Consider the following 6110-nt stretch of genomic DNA (forward strand, 5'->3'; position numbering starts at 1 on the left):
TTGATTTTCCGTCCTTGTGATAGTTTGCTGAGAATGGTGGTTTCCGGCTTCATCCATGTCCCTGCAAAGGACATGAACTCATCCTTTTTTATGGCTGCATAGTATTCCATGGTGTGTATGTGCCACATTTTCTTTATCCAGTCTATCATTGATGGACATTTGGGTGGGTTCCAAGTCTTTGCTGTTGTGAATAGTGCCACAATAAACATAAAGTGTGTGCATGTGTCTTTATAGTAGCATGACTTGCAATTCTTTGGGTATATACCCAGTAATGGGATCGCTGAATCAAATGGTATTTCTAGTTCTAGCTCCTTGAGGAATCGTCACACTGTCTTCCACAATGGTTGAACAAATTTACACTCCCAACAGTGTAAAAGTGTTCCTATTTCTCCACATCCTCTTTAGCATCTGTTGTTTCCTGACTTTTTAATGATCACAATTCTAACCAGCCTGAGATAGTATCCAATGACTTTCTTCACAGAGTTGGAAAAAACTACTTTAAACTTCATATGGAACCACAAAAAAGCCTGCATAGCCAAGACAATCGTAAGCAAAATGAACAAAGTTGGAGGCATCATGCTACCTGACTTCAAACTATACTACAAGGCTACAGTAACAAAAACAGCATGGTACTGGTACCAACACAGATATATAGACCAATGGAACAGAACAGAGGCCTCAGAAATAACACTACACATCTACAACCACTTGACTTTTGACAACAAACAAGCAATGGGGAAAGGATTCCCTATTTAATAAATGGTACTGGAAAAACTGGCTAGCCATATGTAGAAATCTGAAACTGGGTCCCTTCCTTACACTTTATACAAAAATTAATTCAAGATGGATTAAAGACTTAAATTTTAGACCTAAAACCATAAAAATCCTAGAAGAAAACCTAGGCAATATCATTCAGGACATAAGCATGGGCAAAGACTTGATGACTAAAACACCAAAAGCAATGGCAACAAAAGTCAAAATTGAGAAATGGGATCTAATTAAACAAAAGAGCTTCTGCATAGCAAAAGAAACCATCATCAGAGTGAACAGGCGACCTACAGAATGGTAGAAAATTTTTGCAATTTAGTCATCAGACAAAGGACTAATATCCAGAATCTACAAAGAACTTAAACAAATTTACAAGAAGAAAACAAGCAACCCCATCAAAAAGTGGGCAAAGGATACAAACAGACACTTCTGAAAAAAAGACATTTATGCAGCCAACAGACACATGAAAAAAATGCTCATCATAACTGATCATCAGAGAAATGCAAATTTTGTTTTTTGTTGCCATTGCTTTTGGTGTTTTAGAGATAAAGTCTTTGCCCTTGCCTACATCCTGAATGTTATTGCCCAGGTTTTCTTCTGGGATTTTTATGGTCCTAGGTCTTACGTTTAAGTCTTTGATCCATCTTGAGTTAATTTTTGTATAAGGTGTAAGGAAGGGGTCCAGTTTCAGTCTTCTGCGTATGGCTAGCCAGTTTTCCTAAGACCATTTTTTAAACAGGGAATATTTTTTCCATTGCTTGTTTGTGTCAGGTTTGTCAAAGATCAGTTGGTTTTATATGGGTGATGTTATCTCCCAGGCCTCTCTGTTCTCTGTTCCATTGGCCTAAGTATCTGCTTTGGTAACAGTACCATGCTGCTTTTGTTACTGTAGCCTTGTAGTATAGTTTGAAGTCAGGTAGCATGATGCCTCCAGCTTTGTTCTTCTTGCCCAGGATTGTCTTGGCTATGTAGGCTCTTTTTTGGTTCCATATGAAGTTTAAAGTAGTTCTTTCCAATTCTGTGAAGAAAGTCAGTGGTAGCTTGATGGGGATAGCATTGAATCTATAAATTACTTTGGACAGTGTGGCCATTTTCACGATATTGATTCTTGCTATCCATGAGCATGGAATGTTTTTCCATTTGTTTCCTCTCTTATTTCCTTGAACAGTGGTTTGTAGTTGTCCTTGAAGAGGTTCTTCACATCCCTTGTAACTTGGATTCCTGGGTATTTTATTCTCTTAGTAGCAGTTGTGAATAGGAGTTCACTCATGATTTGGCTGTTTGTCTATTATTGGTGTATAGGAATGCTTGTGATTTTTGCACATTGATTTTGTATCCTGAGACTTCGCTGAAGTTGCTTATCAGCTTAAGGAGATTTTTGGGCTGAGACAATGGGGTTTTCTAAATATACAATAATGTCATTTGCAAACAGAGACAATTTGATTTCCTCTCTTCCTATCTGAATACCCATTATTTCTTTCTCTTGCCTGATTGCCCTGGCCAGAACTTCCAATACTATGGTGAATAGGAGTGGTGAGAGAGGGCATCCTTGTCTTGTGCCGGTTTTCAAAAGGAATACTTCCAGCTTTTGCCCATTCAGTATGATATTGGCTGTGGGTTTGTCATAAATAGCTCTTATTATTTTGAGATATGTTCCATCAATACCTAGTTTATTGAGAGTTTTTAGCATGAAGGGGCGTTGAATTTTATTGAAGGCCTTTTCTGCATCTATTTAGATTATCATGTGGTTTTTGTCATTTGTTCTCTTTATGTGTTGATTGCGTTTATTGATTTGCATATATTGAACCAGGCTTGCATTCCAGAGATGAAGCCCACCCGATCGTGGTGGATAAGCTTTTTGACGTGCTGCTGGATTCTGTTTGCCAGTTTTTGTTGAGGATTTTCACATAGATGTTCATCAGGCATATTGACCTGAAATTTTCCTTTTTTATTGTGTCTCTGCCTTGTTTTGGAATCAGGATGATGCTGGCCTCATACAATGAGTTAGGGAGGATTCCCTCTTTTTCTATTGTTTGGAATAGTTTCAGAAGGAATGGTACAAGTTCCTCTTTGTACCTCTGGTAGAATTGGTCTGTGAATCTGTCTGGTCCTGGGCTTTTTTGTTGTTGTTGGTAGACTATTAATTACTGCTTCAACTTCAGAACTTGTTATTGGTCTATTGAGGGATTCGATTTCTTCCTGGTTTAGTGTTGGGAGGGTGTGTGTGTCCAGAAATTTGTCCATTTCTTCTAGATTTTCTAGTTTATTTGCATAGAGGTGTTTATAGTATTCTCGGATGGTAGTTTGTATTTCTGTGGGATCAGTGGTGATATCCCCTTTATTATTTTTTATTGTGTCTATTTGATTTTTCTCTCTTTTCTTCTATATTAGTCTAGCTAGTGGTCTATTTTGTTAATCTTTTCACAAAAGATTACCTCCTGGATTAATTGATTTTTTGAAGGGTTTTTCATGTCTCTATCTTCTTCAGTTCTGCTCTGATATTAATTATTTCTTATCTGCTGCTAGCTTTTGAATTTGTTTGCTCTTGCTTCTCTAGTTCTTTTAATTGTGAGTTAGAGTGTCAATTTTACATCTCTTCCACTTTCTGATGTGGGCATTTAGTGCTATAAATTTTTCTCTTAACACTGCTTTGGCTGTGTCCTGGAGATTCTGGTATGTTGTGTCTTTGTTCTCATTGGTTTCAAATAACTTTGTTATTTCCACCTTGATTTTGTTATTTACCCAGTAGTCATTCATGAGTAGCCTGTTCAGTGTCCGTGTAATTGTGTGATTTTGAGTGAGTTTCTTAATCCTTAGTTCTAATTTGACTGCAGTATGGTCTGAGAGACTGTTATGATTTCCATTCTTTTGCATTTGTGGAGGAGTGTTTTACTTCCAATTATGTGGCCAATTTTAGAATAAGTGCTATGTGGTGCTAGGAAGAATGTGTATTCTGTTGATTTTGGGTGAAGAGTTCTGTAGATGTCTATTAGGTCTGTTTGGTCCAGAGCTGAGTTCAAGTCCTGAATATCCATGTTAATTTTCTGTCTCGTTGATCTATCTAATATTGACAGTGGGGTGTTAAAGTCTCCCACTATTATTATGTGGGAGTCTAAGTCTCTTTGTAGGTCTCTAAGAACTTCTTTTATGAATCTGAGTGCTCCTGTATTTGGTGCATGTATATTTAGGATAGTTAGCTCTTCTTATTGCATTGATCCCTTTACCGTTATGTAATGCCCTCCCTTGTCTTCGTTGCTTTAAAGTCTGTTATATCAGAGACTAGGATTGCAACCCCTGCTCTTTTTGCTTTCCATTTGCTTGGTAAATATTCCTCTATCCCTCTATTTTGAGCCTATGTGTGTCTTTGCATGTGAGCTGGGTCTCCTGAATACAGCACACTGATGGGTCTTGACTCTATCCAGTTTGCCAGTCTGTGTCTTTTAATTAGCCCATTTACATTTAAGGTTAATATTGTTATGTGTAAATTTGATCCTGTCATCATGACGCTAGCTGGTTATTTTGCACATTCCTTGATGCAGTTTCTTCACAGTGTCATTGGTCTTTATGTTCTGGTGTGTTTTTGCAGTGGCTGGTACCAGTTTTTCCTTTCCATATTTAGTGCTTCCTTCAGGAACTCTTGTAGGGCAGGATTGGTGGTGACAAAATCCCTCAGCATTTACTTGTCTGTAAAGGACTATATTTCTTCTTCACTTATGAAGGTTAGTTTGGCTGGATATGAAATTCTGGGTTGAAATTTTTTTTAAGAATGTTGAATATTGGCCCCCACTCTCTTCTGGCTTGTAGGGTTTCTGCAGAGAGATCCACTGTTAGTCTGATGGGCTTCCCTTTGTAGGTAACCTGACCCTTCTCTCTGGCTGCCCTTAATATTTTTTCCTTCATTTCAACCTTGGTGAATCTGACAATTATGTGTCTTGGGGTTGTTCTTCTTGAGGAGTATCTTAGTGATTTTCTCTGTATTTCCTGAATTTGAATGTTGGCCTGTCTTGCAAGGTTGGGGAGGTTCTCCTGAATAATATTCTGAAGTGTGTTTTCCAACTTGGTTCCATTTTCCCTGTCACTTTCAGGGACCCTGATCAAGCATAGGTTTGGTCTTTCCACATAGTCCCCTATTTCTTGGAGGCGTTGTTTGTTCCTTTTCATTCTTTTTCTCTAATCTTGTTTTAATGCCTTATTTCAGTAAGTTGTTCTTCAGTCTCTGATAGCCTTTCTTCCTCTTGATCTATTCGGCTATTGATACTTGTGTATGCTTCACGAAGTTCTCGTGCTGTGATTTTCAGCTCCATCAGGTCATTAATGTTCTTCTTTAAACTGATTATTCTAGTTAGCAGTTCCTATAAGCTTTTGTCAATGTTCTTAGCTTCATTGCATTGGGTTAGAACATGCTCCTTTACCTCAGAGGAATTTGTTATTACCCATCTTCTGACGCCTACTTCTGTCAATTCGTCAATTCTGTCAAACTCATTTTCTGTCCAATTTTGTGCCCTTGCTGGAGAGGAGTTATGGTCATTTGGGGAAGAAACATTCTGGTTTTTGAAATTTCCAGCAATTTTGAGCTGGTTTTTCCTCAGCTTTGTGGATTTACCTACCTTTGATCTTTGAGGCTGATGACCTTTGGATGGGGTTTTTGTGGGGGGGACCTTTTGTTGATGTTGATGTTACTGCTTTCTGTTTGTTAGTTTTTCTTCTAACAGTCAGGCCTCTTTTCTGCAGTTGTGCTGCAGTTTGCTGGAGGTTCACTCCAGAACCTATTTGCCTGGGTATGACCAGTGGAGGCTGCAGAACAGCAAAGACTGCTGCCTGCTCCTTCCTCTGGAAGCTTCATCTTAAAGGCCACTGGCCTGATGCCAACCAGAGCTCCCCTGTATGAGATGTCCGTCAACCCCCGTTGGGAGGTCTCTCCCCGTCAGGTGGCACAGGGGTCAGGGACCCACTTGAGGAGGCAGTCTGTCCCTTAGCAGAGCTTGAGCACTGTGCTGGAAGAACCCTCCTTGTCAGCATCTGCTGCTGTCTGCAGAGCCAGCAGGCAGGAACGTTTACGTCCACTGAAACTGCGCCCACAGCCACCCCTTCCCCCAGGTGCTCTGTCCAAGGGAGATGGGAGTTTTGTCTCTAAGCCCCTGACTGGGACTGCTGCCTTTCTTTCAGAGATGCCCTGCCCAGTGAGGAGGAATCGAGAGACACAGTCTGGCTACAGCCTCTTTGCTGTGCTGCATTGAGTTCCGCCCAGTCTGAACTTCCAGGCCTCCTTAGCACTGTCAGAGGAACACTGCCTACTCAAGCCTCAGTAATGACAGATGCCCCTCCCCGCACCAAGCTCCATC

The sequence above is a fragment of the Chlorocebus sabaeus genome, chromosome 8, assembly GCF_047675955.1.
Source record: "Chlorocebus sabaeus isolate Y175 chromosome 8, mChlSab1.0.hap1, whole genome shotgun sequence".
Classification (NCBI taxonomy): Eukaryota; Metazoa; Chordata; class Mammalia; order Primates; family Cercopithecidae; genus Chlorocebus; species Chlorocebus sabaeus.